This window comes from Strix aluco, unplaced genomic scaffold (genome assembly GCF_031877795.1).
Source record: "Strix aluco isolate bStrAlu1 unplaced genomic scaffold, bStrAlu1.hap1 H_1, whole genome shotgun sequence".
Taxonomy (NCBI): Eukaryota; Metazoa; Chordata; class Aves; order Strigiformes; family Strigidae; genus Strix; species Strix aluco.
In genome coordinates this window covers 341,602-363,136 of record NW_027436666.1, presented here as the reverse complement: position 1 = coordinate 363,136, position 21,535 = coordinate 341,602, and the positions used below count along the sequence as shown (strand labels likewise).

Genomic DNA, 21,535 nt, shown 5'->3' with positions numbered 1-21,535 from the left:
ATACCTAGGAGAAATTAATTTCTACCAAAGATGCTGAACAGCCATGACAACTAGTGTAAAACCTAATTATCTAAATTCCCATATATATTTTACTGGAAATATACTTGGTATTTCCCTAAGGACCAGATTAAGGTATGGTCACACCGCACTCAGAAATTGTGGGATGGGTTCATAAACTGTTAAAACTGTGATCATAAGAAGCATACTTGCATTTTTCTGAATGCCTGACGCGCTTTCACAATTGGGGTATTGTGAAGTTAAGTAGAAGGATATCAGATAGAGGCTTGCAGTTTACAGGACCACAAGGTGCAAACTGAGGAGGGAATAGGACATAACTTTTACCACTCAAAGTAATCAGTCTCATTCAAATGAAGGGAAAACAGACAAGAGGCTGCTTCTTTGTTACATTTCCTTTTGAAACCCTGATTGACCACAAGACCCAAAAAGAAAGAGTCACACTCTGGATCACTCGTTTTTCAGATCAAGAGTATGTCACAGGCTTTGCTGGAGCTGCAGTGTTATCAAAAGCACAATTACATTTATACACACAGACATAATGCTTTTTAAGAGAAATTTCTGGCAGCGCAGAAACATGACCGTGTAAAATATTTAATATTCATTCATGCGAAAGTTGAGGTTTAGAAAATTTTTTTAACAGTATTTTAGCGAATTAGAAAGAAGGCCAAAATAAAAACTAGTTAAAAGATTTTACAACTCCTACAGCTCAGAGGAGCAGTTACCTGTTGGTTATTATAACGGGAAATCTCTCAATTTATTGATCGTTGCATCAGAGTTTCAGAAGAGTATTAGACGGATGAGTCAGAAGATTTAATTTGAAATACCTTTAACCAAGTGACAAATACCGTTATTGATGACCATATTGATAGATTCTCTATGAACTTACGACTTGAAAAAAACAGAATAATTTCCTGTCTACAAACAAGGCACCTGAGCAATCACCCAAAACTACTTAAACTTTCAAAGCTACAAAGTTCTTAATGCTTGAAACTTTTATGTTCAGCTGGAAAAAACTGTGTTTGCTACCAGTAAACAGGATGAACTTCTCATTTCAACAAAGACACTACAAATCATAAACTGAAGTTTGTTACGAAAACTTGATCTTGTTATAAGATTTTTACAACTGAACATACATCAATACATTTCATGATTCATGTTAAGTAAACATAATGAAGTTCATTCAGGTAGTGCAACTTCAAAGCTAGAATGGTTGTACATTTTTGGAGATACATGTTTAGCTAAAGCAATGAACACTGGATTTTGTTCTTTACTTCCCTGCCTACTAATGAGCAACAGTATTAACTATTTATATATTTACAAAAGAAATCAGGGCCTTACACATATATAAACATGTATGTTAAAATCAGAGCTCAAACTTGTTACAAGCCCATGCAAATGACCAGTCAATGAAATCAATGAGATTGAATCCAGATGCAGAAATTTGTCTCCAGAACCAATATTGAAGGAATGGGGCTTTGAACAATACTGAAAACTTTTCCTCTGCATGCTCCCAAATGATAACTGAGCCCTTTTCCCTTTAAGTTCCCAGTCTTGTGACAGATGGAAAGAACTGCAAGGCAAGCACTGTGGGTTCTGTGCCCTGCATGCGCTCAAATGAGACAAGCATACAAAACATAAACCAGATAACAATAGGAATCCAATCTCAAATGGTTTTTGCATATTGCTGATAGTCAATTTGTACATTTATTTTCTGAACTAAGTATTTGCAATAGATATATTTAACCAGCTTTGTATACATGATTATTAATGACTTTTATCACTGTTAACATTTCACCAAAACTTTATCTACGTGCTTGTCAGCCAAACATTGTTCTCTTATTCTGGCCTTTGACCCTGTAGCTCTAATTATTTGACATTTTCCAATTCATTACAGGTAAAATTCACTACTGTATGTAAGACATAATACATATGGACCTTTGAGGAAACTGAATCAGTTTTTCACATCATTACAGACACAGATCCAAATTTAACCTCGTTTCACCAGGGTGAAACTTTCCGTAGAACGTTAATTGCCCGAGTGGTGAATGGTCTCTGCTCCCACACCGAGGTAAGCTTCATTCCTAAAGCACAGCACCAAAGTGTACGTTACATTTTTTACCACATTTCTTACAGCTACAAAACATTCTGAATTTCGTTTGTGAAGACCAGGAAACATCTGAAATAAGTGTTTTTATCTGAGAAATATCACAAATTTCCTGTTAACTTAATGCTTTTCCTAGTGCCTAGTAATGGAAAAAGTACTCAGAACTTTTGACTTCCTACTACACATCTCTGGTTTTTAACTCAAAAACATTTCTAAGACCTCTTGGAACTTGCTGCGTACTTCTCATACATAATTTTGGGTGCAGATAGTAAAAAAATAAACCATGATGTAACACCTATGACAAGTTTTTGCTACAGAGATAGCTTGATCAAAACTGTACAAAATCAGACAGGAAGTTTGGAGGTCAGGTTGCACCATAAACATACTGTAGACTATTAGGTAAATCTACCATAATATCTATTTGCATAGAATTAGCATTACTAATTACTAAAATTCACATTTAGATTTTTCCCCAAAAGATCAGCCTCACTAGCTGTTCCATGGATTAACAGTGATGCAAGCACGAAAGCACACTGTAACTATGCAGGGTCTGCCACTGCCAGATTACATAAATATTAACTGAATTTGGGTACAAATAGCAAAAACCACCCAGTACAGTGTAATTGTATATTTTAATTTATTCCAGTTGTGTTATAGTGCTTTCAGAATTCTGAGAAGCTTCCAGGAGAGCACTGAGAAATATGTCTAGCACTTACTTCAGAGCAGTTGTGCAGCTCATATACACTAATGACAATAAGGTATCCACCTCTAGCTGGAATCATCAATCTGAGCCACTGAAGAAAAACAGGAAAGATTTTGGGCATATCTTTGTTTCACCATGAATCCCAGCATAGGGAGAGCCACAAGATAGCTCTGACCAAACCAATGTATCCTCCTGACGTAACATAGCACCACAAGGAGACAGTAATTAGTGTCTGAAATTGTTCCTTTAAGACGAGACTGCACCTGAACTAGTTAGCCCTCCTCTCCCTACAGTTTATGATCTCAGGCACGGTGCTGCTCTGATGCACCTGTGCTCCAGAAACAGCTCTGTTCCTTCCAGTCAGAGATCTCTTGCATCATATCCTGTTGTGTTAGGTAGATGAGCCCACAGGCTCCAACACATGTAAGGCAATTGTTTTCCAAAGTAGGACTGGACAGCTTTGGGCTATTGGAATTTGTATTAAGAGAGGAAGTTAATTCAATGTTAAAGACACTTCCTAAAATTCACATAAAACACAATGTACGTGTGCTGCTCAAAATGCCATATGTAGAACTAGAGGATAATTTAGATTAGAAGGATCTCTGCAGATCACTGAGCCCATCCAGCACCTCCCTCTCCCCCAGATCAAAGCAGGGTCAGCTTCAAAGCCAAATTTCTCTGCGGTTATATACCAGCAGAACATTTTCCAGAACTTTCAGAATAATTTTTTAGTCTTGAGAGGCAACATATAACTGTTGAGCTGCTTGAGAGCTATCAGGCAGATCAAATGTAGCTTGTGTTCTAGGACCATTATGAGCCAGGACATGTAATACCACCTATATCACATTGTAGACTATGTGGGTGTGCTGTCGTATGGGCAGCTGGACAATTAAGGCCTCAGATGCAAGGGAACCAGCAGACGTTACCAAGGAGTGTGTTGTCTGAACACACTCAGCCCTTCCCCATCATGCAACAAGTGTGGTTAAGACTCTGGAGGAACTGCTATCATCTCTCACCTCTCTGAGTTACCTGAGGCATGTCCTGTCAACCTAACGGATGACAGTTTAAGTATGTAATTAGATAAGGAAGTTCAGCAATCACTGGACTCAAGGATGAACATCTAGGTTTAGAATCAGCTCCTGCCACTCCTTCCTCCTTAGACCCAGTGTCACAGAACGGACACTGAAGGATAACTAAACTTCTACTCTGGAAATCAAACATTTGCTAATACAAAGTTATCATCCAGAGCCTCTGTTTTGGGAAACTGTTAGGATACAAAATAATTCTGAAACCATTCCCTTTTCCCTTTTATGGATCTTTATAGAGGAATTGAATCTCTTAGGATCTATCCAGAAGGATTATGACTTTGTCTTGGGACTTTAAAGCAAGATTTTGTTTCATTTGCTACTATTTTCTATCTTACTTGATAGCTGCATTATCCATGTTTCATGAGTGCTACATTTTCATCCTGTAGGGAAAAAAAAAAACAGAACACTTCTGTAGAGAGCTGAGCTAGTGTCTCTTAAGTACAGCATTTAATGCAACTACGTTTAACTAAATGCATTTGTCCTTTGTTTTATTTTATTCTCCTACTTCCACAACAGTTAGAAAATTGTGAAGATTCTTTTAAACAATGCTCTTCACTAAGTTATGTCCAAACACCATGTAAGCACGTGGCTAAATGAGCAAAACGTGCTCTGCACACATTAAGACACACATTAGTTATATTTACCACAAAAAAAGAAGGCAACAGCCTGCAAATACAGGCATACAACATTAATAAACATTAATACCATGCCCACAACTATTTAGTGGCAATGTTAACAGAGCAAAAGTCCGTCTATAAAGTAAAACTAAATTACATACAAAAGGTTTCACCCAGGCATACATTCCAGATTAAAATTTCAGTGCATGAACATATTGGACAACCAGCGGGTCAGGCTGTGTAATCACATGAGCTTAGTTTCTTAAGGAACTAGACTAAAACAGGAAAAACAAATATAAGCAGACAATTCATGAAGATGACTGTTGGGTTCTGATTATTTCTGAGATTCTCTCCTACTTCTTCTTTAAATTGTAACATAAATCTCAAAGAAGAAAATGTATTCTGACTTCAGAAATTATTTCTAGTCTGGAATGTAATTCTATAAATATGTAAGTATGACACAAGATATTCCAGGGTAGACAATGACAGCTGTAGCCAGCTCTGACATAATTTTGTCTTGATTTACCCAGGATATGAATAATCACTACAGATATATAAAGGGAAAAAAGCTCAGAAGTAACTATAGTTTCAGAAGCAGCTTAAAAATCCTACTTTAGTTTGTGAAGAGTTGGGTGAGGGTGGCCATCCTCTATTATATAAAGCTATTCTGCTATACATTCTAACTGAAAATTGGTTGTTTAATTTATCACAAAGGACTCCCTTTGCTTCTCCCAAAGGCTCAAAATCAACCATCAATTTCTAAACATTTCTATTAAATAAATTATTTCTTTTCCATGAAATAGTAATTGCCTATTTCCCCATAATTTAAGACTGAAGTTTTCTGCATTTGAAAGTACTTGATATTTTATATGTGGAATACTTTTCACAGGCAGTTTCCTGTGCATCACTTCAAAGCTGATTTTTCCTGTAAAACTGGAAAAAGTGTTAAAAAAAGAAAAGGCCTGCATGATGACCTTTTCCCTTTATTTGCTATTCTATTAACATGTTGGCAATGGACATTCAATCACAAGTTTATTATTTGCACTGTATGCTTTTTTGCATTAACTTTCCACTTTTTAATTAAAGCAGGGAAAACTTTGATGGTAAACTGCAGTATCCATGTAGTATTAAACTTTAGTTGTTATTAAAGTGGTTGCTCAGAAGAGAGATAATCGTTTATATCAACTAATTTTTCCTTACAGCTGTGGAGATCAAACTATTAGGATTAGAATGAATTATCATTCCAATTAAATTTACCTTTAAACATGTCTTTGTTTAGGACATGTTTAAGGATCAAGTATGACTTGTGTTTCTTTATTTCACAGTAAATGCTTAGGAAACTATGACCACTTCTTGCTACTTCATCCTGTATGTCAAAAGAGGTTTTCTGGCACCTCTTATGCTAAAAGACTGGGTTCCTCCAGAACCAAAGGCTGAGATTCACCATAGATGACACATTAGTGTGGGAAATTAACGGCTGCTCTACCACTATGAAACATAGGAAAACATTCAGGAGAGAAACTGTTAAGTTCTCTTTCTTGGATAGACATCTCTGGTCTAAGACACCTGCGTAACCACAGCCACACTCAAACATTTCAATAGAAAGTATTATATATCAAGCTGCAGTCCAAGCCCTTCTTTTGTTAAGAAGAGCACTTATCAGAGGAAAACTACAATATTTTCTATTACTCATTCACACAGAAAAACTTAGTACAATTTTACACTCTGATTTAATTAATCCAAGTGAATAGGTACAGTAAGATAGGGTTAGTTTTCCTGCCTAGTTTAAAAGTGGTCCCCACACCCAGCCAGTATTTTTCTTTCCAAAGGAAGCTGAAACTGAAATTACATATACCTGGGGTTTTCTTCTTGCGGTATTATGCTGTTTTCCATGATGTAATTACATTATGGCATTGAAAGCAGTTCAGTTTTGCACAGGTATTACCATTTTTATTAACCAAAGTAACAATGGGTATATATCATCTACAATTAGACCCCGTAAGTGTTTAACTAAATACCTCAGAAATTTTGGAAATTAAACCAGCAACAAGCAACTATTATTTACTGACATGTTTTAATAAAGTTAGAGCCCTCTGTGTTTTATCTTCTGAAGTTATTTTACTCTAGCCACTTCAAGTGGTGTAAAATTATTGACTAAGACACATAGTCTTATTGTCACTCTGAGTAGTGGTTCTTCATCTCATGATTAATGGGCAGCTCCATGCATTGGGTAATTTAAAAATGCAGAAACTTTGCAAGCAAATTAATGGCCTTCAGAAATCTCAGCTAAATTGCACAAATACAGATTTAGCAGTAATGAAGTTATACCGTAAACAAAACAGCACAAAAGTTAGAACAAATTTAACATTTATTCACCATCTGTACTAGGAAATTTATTTATAAATATTTCAGCAATATTAATTTTCTACAGATTGCACTCTTGAAATGTCTTCTAACAAACATCTGAACTTTATTTTCTCTGTTGGTATAAAAATCATTATTGTTCCACCATAACTGTTTTTCAAACATTTTCTAAAACACTGGTTGCAAGCAACTACCATAACTACAGGCCACATATATTCCCTTCCCATATGAAAAACAGACTTAGGTATATAGGAGCATACAACCAGCAAACTGTAAAATCAGTAACAAAACCCAAGAAATTCCACTAGAAAAATTCTTTAAAAGTAAGCACTTTACAGTAAAAGTTCCTAAATCATTTCTATTGTTACACTACCTACGGACTGACTATTTCATGAAGCCCCAAACGACAGAAGGAACATAATCAAATTAAGTCTGTGTCAGGGTCACAATCTCACTTATATTTGCTATAATTCAGTAAAGTATCATAATCCTTACTGTGAAAAGAACTTATCAAGGAGAATATTTTTCAAAGTTCTAAGTTTACTTAAGCATCTTTTACTTATGTACATGCAGCCTCCTCAGCAAATCATTTCAGCAGATTTTGTGTCTCTATTTTTTTAATACCTATCTTTACGATCACAGATACCATCAGCAAAAAAGGGAATCCAAATTACATAGTGAGGAGAAAATAGTCCCTGTTCTATATTTGAAAGATTAAAATTGAATTGCAAAAAAGTAGCTTAATATTTGCAGATGTTTATGTTTCTACAACAAAAAGAACAATTTATAAAATCTATCCCATGAGCCATATGCAATTTGTATTGATTTTACTTTCATAAAGTTGTTACCTTTTTATGATGATTTATAAGTAGATGAGTTAAGTATTTTAATATATCTATCTGTAAATATCTATCCAGACCACCAGCTATAGGCAAGACAACAAAGCAGCTTTTTCTGTTTTACAGTAATAAAATACACAGAAATGCCACCTTTTTGTTACTCCTTAGTTGCTACGCTTTCAGCTATTGTTAAGAGTACAGCTAGAAAGGGCTCTGTATACAGTCGGATATAAACACATTTTAAAACGAGCAAATATAACAGTGCAGTCCACATAGACACACTCATCTATTTCTAATGTACACAAAAAGGCTTTTAGAATGTATACAACACAAATAGTCAAACACCAATATGTATTTTTTACTTCTGAAGTTTTTAACATACCTATATACTCTATGGTACTGGTGGGCTGATCATATTTTCTCTAGCCTGCTGTTCTTTTTCATCTTAGTATATAGCTGCTGCATCAAGAGCCAAAGACAAGACATTTTATTCAGGGTCAGGCCTAAGAATACATTAAAAACTTGTCCTGTAAACAAAAATTACATGCTTCTGATCACTTGCATAAGACTGATCAGTAGAAAATGGACAGGTAAGGCACAGAATAACATTTAAACATTTACTGGATTTTAAAGGTATGGTCACCAAGAGCTGGACTGAGGTATTTCTGTATGAAATAGCAATAAAAAAAGTCTTCAGTGGAGATGTATACCATTTTATCTGCCCAAGTAAATTCAAGTTCTCGAGAAACAGCATGCTATACCCTACTGTCAGAATTGACAAAGACAAGGAAAAATCTATCACAATTTCCTTTTAGGATGCTCTGATTATTTTATATGGAAAATATTTCCTCGAATTCTCCAGGTCAAATATTTCTGAAACATAGAATCTCCTTATTACCCTTTTTAAAAATGGGTGTGATATTCCTTTTTCTCCAGTCACTGGCACTTCTCCTGACTGCCATGACTTTTCAAATATGATGGAGAGTGGCTTAGCAACTACATCTGTCAATTCCCTCAGGACCCTGGGATGCATTTCTTCAGGTCCACTGGACTTGTGTTGGTTCAGGTTCCTCATGTGGCATTGAATCTGATCTTCTCCTACAGTGGATAGAATTTGTTCACCCAGTCCCTGCCTTGAGGTTCAGGGACTTCAGAGATGTGGGGAAAGTGACTGTCAGTGAAAATTGAGGCAAAAACACCGTTGAGCACCTCAGACTTCTCTATATCGATGGTCACTAGATTTCCTGACTTATTTATTGGGGGGGTGAGGGATATACATTTTCTTTAATCTTCCTTTTCTGATCAATGTACCTGTAGAAGCCCTTCTTACTGTTCTTCAAACTCCTTGCCTAATCCCAAACTGCAACTGTGCCTTAGATTTCCTGATCCCATCCCTACGCATGCCAGAAACATCCCTATATTCTTCCCAGGATAAATGTCCCTTTCTTACACTTCAGTTCAACCAGGAGGTCCTTACTAGGCCATGCCGGTCTCCTGCCTTCCCAGTCTGAGTTCTTACACATGGGAATCCAGAGCTCTCGTGCTGCAAGAAAAATGTCTTTAAATAGCTGCCAACTCTCTTCTGTTCCTTTATACCTGAGGGCCGTTCCCAGAGGGTCCCGTCCTGATCTTGAGATTAAAAAAACCAAAAGAGTCTGTAAAGTCAAGAATCCAGATGCAGCCAGCCAGTGTCATCTTGAAGAGTTCTGCTAAACTACAGCTAAAGCCAAAGTGCTTTAGTTCATTACTTTCCAATGTAATAGACCATGCTGAAGCATGTAATCCATTCCCTAAATTGAAGTTGATAGGTGCATTTGCCGAGATCTGGTGACACTTATGCTCGTGTTAAAGCATAGAAATAGTCCCACTGAAGGGAAAGTGTGACTGAAACACTAATCTAAGGCTTAACCAACACTTGCTATGCACATAAAACTAGGGTTTACTGTGTTCCCTTTTCATTTGCCTTTCATTCCACTGAACGGCCTGAATTTCATCTTGTATAGTACTCCCTGGTTGTATCTCTCCTCCTACTCAAGATATGTAGGAATAGGTTAGTGAGTTATGACTGGTTCAATCTCTATGAAGCTCCAGAAAGAGCCTGACGATGAAGGTATTCTATTACTACAGAGCTGATAACTTTCAGTTTAATGCAACTAACCGAATTACTTTTATATCAATTTTAGAATTTTATCAATTTCAAGAAATGAAGCAAATTCTAGTTATTCAAACCAACATTGCAAACCTGATATACATAAGGAATTTACTTTCACTGTTTTAAAATAACTACAAAGAGAAATGTGCGGGCTTTTTGCTCTTTTATTTATTGAATTATTTTTAACGTGTAGATTTTCAAAAGATAGAAATATGACAAATAGAGCTCAGTTAGTGAACCTTCAATCTTTTTATTTAACTGATCTTCAAACCTTTTGCATAGATAATATTTTTCAACTTGTGCCTGGTTGTTGCCAAGCACTGCTATTTTGGTTCCCACTTTACTAGGAATCATTATTACTTACTGTATTTCTGCACCAATGGCTACCACTTGACCTCATACAGACTACATACATGTAGACCCCATACTACCTTATGTCCTTAAGACATACTTAAATACAAACCTAAAATTTAATCAGAACATTGATATATAAAAAAAAAAGCAGTCCTGAATGTGGTAAATACAATGTTACATTTATTGCTGAGTGACCAAATTAAAACAGATACCTCTACAATATAGCATGCCTTTGCTACCAAAATAAAAGTACATTTATAAATAAAAAGGTTAATTTCATACTACTAGTCATCTTTGGTACCAAGAAAAACAGAAATTAACCTTTATCATAGTCTAGAGTATCATATGATAGAGGGTACAGTTTAACTTGTAACCAGCCCAACAGACAGCTTTACTACATATAAGTACAACATGGGACTCTGATCCTATAGAGATTTATGGCCTTGCCTACGTATATTCAGAGTCTTCTATCATTAATACCATTCACAGATAGGTGTTTGGTCGGTAAAGCAGCAGACTCAGACCAGCAGAACTTACATAAAATACTTTCTGCCAAGAACATTATTTTTAATTGAGATTTAAATAATTGACTCAAGTGAAGGCTTTTTGTTTTCATTACTTGCAAATCTGATTCTGCTCAATAAAAAAAAGGGTTGGGCAGGAAGATTCACTCTGATCTTTGCCAGGTTTCATAATAAATCACCATCCCTTGGCAATCATTTTCCTGAGTCAAGCTAGTATTCTCCAAGTCAGTTGTGTTTTCTAGCCTTTCATAACATAAAATTAAAACAATAGAAATTATTGATTAATGACAAGAATATATATGGCCAGCTCCATTGTTTAATAAAGAAAAAAAAATCCATATATTAAAAAAATGGATTTGGTTCAGCATCCATAAATGTAAAAATGTGTATGCTTTAGTATTCTCTCAGGAATTTCTGTTTAACCCTCTAATGTATATTGTAGTCAGCATTTTTGATTGAAGTTCTACCACGGTTTGTGTGTTAAACAGAGATGTCATTATTCAAGAAGATGAAAAGTCATAAAGCATAATGCAATTCTGTACTGTCACAAAAGGGGCAATAACCAATAGTGTGAACTTAGGTGAATGACTTTCTGCTAAAATATAATTTCCTTAAAGTGAAATACATCACAGGAACAAAATTCCCTTATAAAACACCTGATAATTTATGAGTCAAAAGGACTGACCATATTAGCCAAGTTATACAGATAACAACACAAAACATTGGCAATCAGAGCTGAATCTTACAAAGATCATAATATTGCTACAATGCTCAGCAGTCTGGCATTAGAAGGAGCTGAAGTACATTCTTTCCACAACAGAGTGATATTTCACACAAATACAGATTTCAGTAGTTGAAATGAAAAGTAGCACCCACATTTGGCAATGCAACATTAACACTGATGTACACGAGAACCTCAATAATAGTTACGGAGTAAACTACAGGCAAGTTTTGCTCGTGATTTTCAGTCTAAAAATTTGATTTTGCCCTAAACCAAATTCAGAGATGGATTTATTGATTAAGGAAAACAATTGTTCCAGCTTTTGTGATTCTGTTCCACTATCATCAACCTGAGCAAAACCTGGTAACAAATATTGTTATATGACTGAATAATTATATTCCCATCTGAGGTAGTGCCGTTCAGGTAAGGAACTGCATCGGTCCCTTCGTCTTCAATAAAGACAAATATGTTCATACACTGGGTCTGGCTGGGATGGGGTTAATTTTCTCTATAGCAGCCGGTAAGCGCCTGTGTTTTAGACTGGTGACCAGTACAGTGTTAATAACACACCAGTGTTTTAGCTATTGCTGAACGGTGCCAGCACAGCATCCAGGCTTCCTGTTTCTCACTCTGCCCCCACAGTGAGCAGGGCAGGCGTGGACAAGAGGCTGGGAGGGGACACAGCCAGGACAGCTGACCCCAGCTGATGCAAGGGATATTCCATGCCACATAGCATCACGCTCAGCAAGAAAAGCGCCGTAGTCTTTCCAAAGTAGCCATTCCTTGGGCACTGGCTGGGGACTCCCCACCAGCAGGTAGGAGGGGAGTGACTGCCTTTGCATCACTCGTTTTTTCCTCCTTTTTCTTTCCTTTATTATACTGTCTTTATCTCGCCCTGTGACCTTTTCTCACTTTTGCTCCACTGAGGTAGAATGAGTGAGCAGCTGGTGGGTACTCACTTGCTGAACAGGGTCAGGCTACCACAGTTTAAAACAAAGACTTTTCAGATGAAAGACCAGTTACATCACTCTGTGAAGTACAAGTATTAAAGGATGTCTGAAAAGAAAGGGATTCCTAAGACTGTTTTATTACCTAGTTTACAGATACACAATAATTGCAGTTCTGCAATTCAGATATCTGTAGACGTTAAAACCAGGACTGAAAGTATATCTAAATTCTAATGGGAATAAACATGCATGAAAGGACTTAATGAAAGATTTAAACACTTCAAAACGAAAATAAGCCAAATAATTCCAGGACATTCATTGACTCACTGTTAAAAAACTTTAAATGTAAAAAATATTTACATATACGCAGCTATGTAGGCAATACACAATATTAGTTTCAAACTATACATTTCAAAATCATTAGTCCATAAAGCCACTCCATAATGAAATGTGATTGAGAAGAGCCTTTATCCCACACAAAGTCCAGATGACTCTGGGAAGCATCAATAAATATAACTCCTATTCTAGCATGGAAAGTCATTTCACTAACACTTGCCTTGTTTACGTGGAAAGTAGTTGTGAGAACCAATGAAATCAATACTTTGTTTCAAACACAGGCAAGCAAGTTAAATCCCAAGATTTAAAATACATCTCCCTAAAGAATCAATGAAAAATAGCTTTTTTCTGGCTGTTTTCTGAAGTGCTGTCCCAACAAGAGCAAATCAAGAAAGAATATTTCTTAATAAAGGATACCTGACAACATTCTCAAGACCATGCCCAAACCAGATACCACGGCTCTGATAAGGAGTCTAAAAATTTGCCTGACCCAGTGTATTTGTCAATATTCTCTGCAAAAAGTGCTTCACTTTCTTACAGTTGCCTCCTCATTAAAGATCCCCTCATGGGAACTCAGACCAGTATCTTTATTCAAGCAGAGATCAGTTTTTGCACCCTTTTCAGACTGTCTTGAATTTCTGCCAACACAGCAATATTTAGCCAACTAATTTAATATTACTGATTAATGCAAAAAGCCTATAGCTCTAAATCCTTTTCATGTATCTAGTGTTAACACTTGACAGGAATACTAGAAGCAGTAGAGCTAGTATAAAAAGGTAATGTATATGGGTAGATATTTTCAGGTTTTCTCATGAATAATTGGTATTTTAGATCAGCTATTTAGCCAGTTTTCTCCCAGAACATGGCAGATTACAACTGTACCCAGTTAGGTCCTCCTCCAGTTTAAAAGGGATGTTGTAAAACTGAAGAAGGTCCAGCAGATGGCTACCATGGTGCTAAAGCACATGATCTCTGAGGAGAGGTAGACAGAACAGGCTTGCACAGTCTGGCAAAGAATAGGCTGAGGTATCCTAACTCTAGCCTACAATTACTTGAAGAGTAGTTGCAAAATGACAGAGCCAAACTCTTCTCAGCAGCGTAAGGTAACATAACAAACTCCAGTTTGGTAGGTCAAGTTTGGACACGATGAAAAAGCTTTTCACCAGGTGGGTAGTATACCATAGAGATTATATGAGTGCCATCTTTGGAGGTTTTCAAGACTTTGCTAGACAAATCCATGACTGACCTGATTTAGTGGTGGCATTAGTGCCCATCTGAGTGGAAGATTAGACTTGATCATCTCCAGAGGTTCCACTGAGTCAATTCTTTTATAACCGTGTGATAACATGTAAGAATTCATCCAGGATTCATCCAGGCACACTAACACATCAATTCTGAAACTGAAAAGGACTTGCTGTAGATGCCTCTTGTAAAAAGGCCTAGCTTCTAAGAATGGGGAAGCAATTTTAATAGATATTTCCTATATTAAGAACCAGAAGAGTGTTTTAAACAACTGTAAGTGGGTACAGATTGAATTATACTCCCTGAAGTACAACAGGGAATACAATCTAATCTCCCTAGGTCAATAACGTATTGTGCTAGTAAATCTAGTTTATTTTTTACTCTACTCTTACCATTTTCATCGATTATTTTCATCACTTTATCCATATAAATATGCTAGGTCACCTAGAAAACCTGATTACTGTAGTTAAAATTATCTAATGAAAAACAAACTAAGTATTTATGCTTGCAGAGAAAGAAACCCATCAATTTTCACAGAAACTTTCAATAGTCTGCCCTGTAAAAGGTTGTCAAGAAAATTACCTAAATAAATCAAATGCATTAATTTGTAACTCTGAATGAAATACGTTTGGAGGATTATGTTTTTCTCCTTTGAGTTTGAAAGATAGTAGGAGAAAACTTTGCTTTGGTTTCAAAGTACTTAAGCGATGTCACTCCTGCAGTAATTGCTGGAATGCATGCCCTGGTAACCTGAATGCTGAGGAGGAAGTCACTGAGATCAGCAGAGGAGAGAGGGCTCTTGAGGATTCCTTCTCCCTAATTATTCCACTGAAGGTGACTTCCTTACAGATATAGAACAGGAAAGAGCAAAACCAGAATTATAGTGAGTCATGTGGTTTAAGAGGTGCTAACATTAATTTCCTTCATCAAACCTAAGTACTGTAGAAAAGCTCCTGGTGATCATTGCAAATCAGATTTTTATTCTAGCAAATTCTTATGCTTATCATTGCTTTCTGCAGCCAGGAAAACTTTGCCACCATTCTTCTGTACCTTCATCCTGTTAAACCCCTTTAAAATGGCAGGCAGTAGAGACTTTATAGCCATGAAGCAACCGAGAACTGCTAGCTCCTCATGAGTCAAAAGAACGGACTGGATGGATAGTTGCCAGATTAGTTAAATACAACCTAGCTAAGCTTACATCTTTTTTCTGTATGTCCACGATAGAGGATAATCTGAGGAATTAAAAAGCCTAATATACTTACTATTGAAGACCAAGAAGAGAAAAAAATCTCCTCCATTACTCATGGTCTCTGTGATATTATTGGAAACAAAGTAGAATATGGATTTATGTTTTTTCTCCAGAACTGATAAGCAGCAAAACATTCAATTTAGTCTCAAATTGTATTAAGTCAGATGTCTGTTTTCGGAACATCTATCCATAGCTACAGAATCCTTATTATACACTTACCTACTGGTTTCAATTAAAAGAGAAAAATATTTAAGACTGAAATTATGATAGCAAAAAGTAATCTCAAGCAACCCATGGCATAATTTAGCAAAATTACAAGTTTAGTAGTTGGCTATAAGCCATATTAAAAATAGGTATATTTTTAAAATCTAATGACATGTTTACACATTACCTGTTTAAAATAATTAGCAACTGAAACAATGACCATATGTGGTCATTAGGATAATGATATTTAATGGATATGCAAATTTCCTCACAATGAAACCTGAGTATCTGTGAGGAAGCAACATAATTACAACACATGGAACAAACTGAACAGCACCATTAAGAATTTAAACCAGTAATATTTCAAATAAGAAAATAGGAATAATTCAATTTTGTAAGTTTTAGAATAGCATAGGTTTATTAAGAGAAGTATTGTCACAGAAATAGAAAGGTTATCTTTAAAATCTAATTTTGGTGAAGTCCATGTTCACACATTTGTAACAAACGATGTATCAGACTACCCCCAGACAGCACAACCAATGTAACATATGCGGCAGCAATTGTGAAACCCGGTATTTACACAGAACAGAAACTAATATACTTGGTCCTTTCCCTTTTTCAAAACATATTTACTAGTTAACAGTCCCCCTTTCCTGGACTCGTAACCCTCTTGTTGTAAATGGTAGGTGGCAATATGCTGACTTATGTCAGCACTGAAATTTGGCACCATGCTTCATTAGCTGGCCAACAAAGCAATTCAGGAGTGTTATTGAATCATATACCATTCTTAGTATTCTCTTTTTCTCATTTTTATTTCATTGTGTGATTTTTTATTTTTTTTTTTACCATCTTATTTCTCAGGAGAGAGAAAAATGCTTTGTATCCTATTTTTAAAACTATCCCCAGCAGCAATACCAATACTAGTATTTTTACAGACTGTCTTCTCCCATCCACAAATTCTAATAATACCCCATAGAAACTAATTTAAGTTTTACATTCAATGTAATATCTTACATGAACAGTATTGCTAAAAAGAGAGAATTATTATTCTTCTGTGTATTTAATTACTTTCAGTTCATTTTTTTATGTATGCCTTCCTTCGTGCTGAATAGTATTTTCTGTTTTATTCAATTTACTGTCTTACCACATACAATATTTCCCATCAGTAATTCAACTGATCAGGAATTGATCAGATCTAGAGAGCAGTACCATACTGTCTTTCAGAATTATAGATTTACTTCTAATTAAGCCAATAGGAGCTTTCATCAACATAATATTCATATTGCCATATTGAACATAATTTGGTCTTTAGCACACTTACTCAAAAGCACTAAAAATAGTCAGCTGGTGTCAGAAAAAGGACATTTTAAAGGATGAAATAACTGAAGATATTACTAGAAAGTCAGTATTCATCTATGTTTATTGTAAGGTAAGATTTATCTTTCCTAGTCCACACTGAGATTTTAATTGTCTGAAGTGCAGTAATAAAATATTGAAAAACTGTGTCATGTTTCTCTCAGATCGGGTCACTGAGAAACATCCAGACTCAGAATGCTCACATACACTGGCATAAACATAAATGAGAACAAAGCTGAGTCAAATGTGTAGTTTAATGCGTTGAGTCGTACTGAAAACCACTAGCTAATGGTAATTGTACTTTACTGACAGGTAGAAGTTGTTACTGGTGGTGCAAACTGTCTTGTCCAGATTGCAACTTTGCTAAGAGGAAAGGAGACCTATTTCCTCATTGCTCCATGAGGAACAAGAATACCGTATTATTCTTGACAGATGGAGTGAGAGCCTACCTGGCAAAATGAACTCCCATAAGTCAGTACTAATCTGGCTTGTACTTCATGTTTAGGGACATTGTTTATCTGAGAACACACATTAAAAAAATGCTGACTATGCCTTTCGAATGAGAAATCAAGCCTTCATGTATATATTCCTTAGGGAACATAAATATTTACAGAACAGTTTGCTACAACACTTCATGACAAGTTTTCTCATGAGAAGTTTTCTATCTTCATCATGCCATGTTAAAATTTTGGTATTTTGCATGGCCAAGAAGTTGTCCAAAGGACTGTAACACTGTTCCTCAAAAAGGCGCTTCAGAGGCCAAAAGACAGCAGTTTTCTTTATAACATGTTGATAATCCCTTCTAGGAATACTTTTATCATCAATAACAATGAAACAACTGAATTACTTGTGAACTGCCAATGCAAATATTGCTGACCTCCAAATTTAAAGAAGTTTAGCATGCATACGTATTGTTTCACAAAACTTACTTTTCTCACATTCATTCCTTTAAGTATATTTGGATTTTAATGAATTACATGGAGAGTAAAGGTAGAACTAAAACATTCATCACATGCTTCCATCAATGAAAACAAACTGGTAGGTCTCAAATTCATGTGGGTCTTTGGGTACTATTATTTATTTTGAACACAACCACGAAAATAACTGAGTGTTGGGGCATCAAACTTTCAAAACTTGATTTGAACTCAAGTTTGGTTCACCATCCCTACATTACCATCTGAAAGCTACAGAAAGAAAAGTGGTTTTGGCAAAACTGGGAGAGAAAAGTTAATTCTAAGCAAAGAGCATCTAGTAGAATGAAATAAAAATTTAAAAAAAACCAAACCACAAACAACACAAAACACAAAGTATTACTGGATAAGTATCTTGTAAAAAAAAAAAAAAAATATCTGAAGAAAAAAAACCTCCAAAGCCGTTGAAAATGCCTGGTAAAAATTACATCACACTTCTGCAGAAGTAGAATCTGAAGCACCAAAAAAGCAGTACTATCTGGCCAAAGACAAAGCAGGACCAGAAAGGGATATCAAGTGTCCAAAAAAATAGTCTATTAAGCTAATAGGTCACGCTTCTTTCCATACATATATGTAAAAAAATCACATGCAATCTGTAGCCACCAAAGACAGGGCAGTGCTTTTTTTTCATCTCTGCCACAACACCCAAAACATTCAGCTGTTAACATTTAGTTAAGACAGAATGGTACTGCTAATATGATTCTACTGAAGTAATGTACATTATATTACAGTAACAGGTGAGCACCTAACATCTAAGAATTCCGATAGCATTCTTAGGAGACAGTAGAATATATGTATTAACACTGAAACATTAAAGTCCAGGGGGCGATCTTAAATTGCTATCAGGAAATATTACTTTACCTCCGAATGAATTCTACTGATACCACAAATGAATTTTAGTATGCTTAAAAGTTACAAAAACTATTGCAAGGATTGATGAGATAAACATGTATGTGTATCCCTTTGTGTATTTTTTAAATAAGTCTATATATTTCATATATCACAACCATGCATCTTTCCGTCAGCATTGCAACATAAAAGACCCCCTGCCTCTGTCCAATAGTAAATGAAAATCAAAAGGAAATCTTTATCAGTTACACCCATTAACTTCAAGAAAGTATTATATACCATTATACTTTGAATTTCCAAATGGACAACAACATTAAATGTCCAGAAACATATCTATGCTTTCTGAATTACTTTCATTTGATCCAGATGCGAAGGGAGAGCCAAGAAACAACTTCAGCTCACCATTAGGGGTTTTTTTATACATAAAACATTTCTCTGAGACGAGAAATCTATTTCCATTTCCACAAAAGCTTCTGTTTATGCCTCAAAACAGTTTGTTAACATATTCATTATAGAAAGTATCATCTCCATTCTACAAGTAAGATCCTGAAACTGATCTGTTTGAAATTGTTCACACATAAGGAACTAACTCTACAAGAGATGGTCCAATTTAAAACCAGAACAAAACAACAACAAAAAACCCCACACGTTGCCAACTTAAACTTATGTTATGCAGATAGAAGGGTGCCAAAGCATTTTAAAGATGCTACAGAAGCAGGTGAATTCTTAATAATTACGGTATGTTTTTACAAAGCTGTGTTTTTATATTCACAATTTAATCTCCTTCAGGAGTTTCCACCAATAGACTAAACAGCCATGCATTCTTCTTTCAGCAGTTTCCTTAATCTTGATTTAACCTAGTGGACAAGGTTTGGGCCAACTCCTTGTTACGGACATGCATGAATATGCCAGAAATGCTGTGTTTGGGTCATACCCCACAGACAAGAAACCTAACAGACTTTCTGTCACTGAGCCAATCCTGAAGCTGTTCTTTAAAACATAAAATTTTCACTAGAAATTGTGCATGTCTGACATGCCAGATGCTGGTCCCTAAACTAACTGAAGCGACAAAACATATAATGAAAGCAGACAACAGCAGCACCTATAACAATATGCACCCCAAAAATGTTTGCACTTGTTTTTTTTTAAAAAAAAGTCAACGTTCTTAATTTTTAGTCAGGCTCTTTTCTTTTAATTCAGTGTGTAGGGATGGAATTTTCATGAATAGGATTTTATACATCAGGAATTAAAAAGAAGGCATTATGTCCCTTTAAAAGTATGTCATTTATTTGTAATTATATCTTATTAAATAGTAATATATTTTTAATAATAAGAAGAGTAAATACACAGATGGTAAACAGCAGGAACTCCTAAATAACACAGACCACAGCTTAAAATGCTTGTGAAATCCTTGCTTCAACATTCAGTTTCTTCAAGAATAGTTCACACTAAATAAGTCATTGGAAACAGTGTATGTCTTAGCTCTTTTAAACTGTAATATTTCCATGCACCAGCTGTCTTCATAAGCATTTGTAAAGACATTCAACATGTCACCATGTCCGAACACCATGAGTTCCCTGGCACAGGTCTTTCATAGAGAGTCAAGCTGCTAAAAATCACACGACAGTATTTAAATTAAAATGCCCTCACAAACTGTGAAAAAGTATGAAAAACATTTCACTCATATCAGTGATATTCTTAATAATGAGAAAAAGGGACAGCAACGTAATTCAGCAGGTCATTCAGATATGTTTATATAAAGCTATGTAAACATTTGATTATTACAATGAGCGAATTGAATTCTGTGGCATTACACAAACCATCAGAATTCTATGTAGACACTATATGCAAGACATTATTAGACTAGAGGTGGCTAGTCTGCTGCTTCCTCCTCCTTGCCTCTCCCTAATGCAGTGAAACCAATGTGAGTTAGCACTATTATCTCCACCTCCTGAGCAATTAACTTACATCATTGTTCTAGCCCCTAGTTCTAATTTATACTTAATGAAAAGAAAGTGTCAGAACCCACAGGCACACCTGAGTAAATACAGTGACATGTAGCACATTCTTAGTGGCGATACTTGTGTGACATTTTATAGACATATATTGAAATAGGTTCATGCAACAGAAAGAAAAGGGTTACAATCATGCAGAAACAGCTAATGGTTTCACTTCAAAAACAAATTTGGAACTCCAATCTCATATTAATATAAATTTCTGAATTATAAGTAAAATATTTATAATACTACAAATTAAAATAAATTGAATTGTGTTTCCAAGCTGCTGTCTCAGTTTAATTTTTTATTGGCCTTCTCTTTTAAGCTATTTTATGAGATCTTCCTTCCATAATGCAACTAGGACATGCATATATTTAAATTGTATTCCCATCTTGATAAATTTCTTATTTTACTTATGCAGAAATGACAAGATTTATCCCATAGGTTATGAGTAAAAACATATATTTATATTGGTTTTATAGGGATCTCTTGTGAATCTCAAGCACTGATATTGTTGCTTTTACTAAAATCCTTTACTAAAATCGGGTTTTTGGAAAGCTAACTCTGCAGGTCTTTTTTTTAATTATTATTATTTAATGGATTAAAGCCAGTTTAGTGCAACATGTGATCCAGTCAGTCCTCCTCCAAGGAACATACTTGGTGCAAAAAGTGAAAATTAAACCTGAAGGCTTGGGTACAAGGTGCAAAATGCAAAGCTCCCCTTGTGTTTTCTCATCATCTTCAACTTCCTTGTTAAAAATTTATCAAACCTACCAGTTATGAATATCAAGAACTATCAAAATGCATGAGATTAAAACATCAAGGTTCACAGCTTTAAGAAACTGTCAGCCCGAGAAACTGGATTTCTTTTTCCTGAATAACATGTGAATTTTCCATTAT

The 21,535-nt window shown here is 35.5% G+C and overlaps 1 protein-coding gene across 9 annotated transcripts in view; it reads right to left on the bottom strand.

Moving 5' to 3' along the window:
• The window catches only part of LOC141919139 (RNA binding protein fox-1 homolog 1), a 766,805-nt gene that overhangs the window by 526,347 nt on the left and 218,923 nt on the right, over positions 1-21,535 (bottom strand). For 3 of the 9 annotated variants that reach the window (XM_074814133.1, XM_074814139.1, XM_074814151.1), the window contains exon 3: positions 4,249-4,293. The exons of 5 other annotated variants lie outside the window; for them this stretch is intronic. The gene's annotated coding sequence lies outside the window, so the exon portion shown is untranslated. Of the gene's footprint in view, positions 1-4,248; positions 4,294-8,115; positions 8,134-21,535 lie in introns of those variants that run through there. One more of the 9 variants, XM_074814152.1, reaches the window with a different exon arrangement.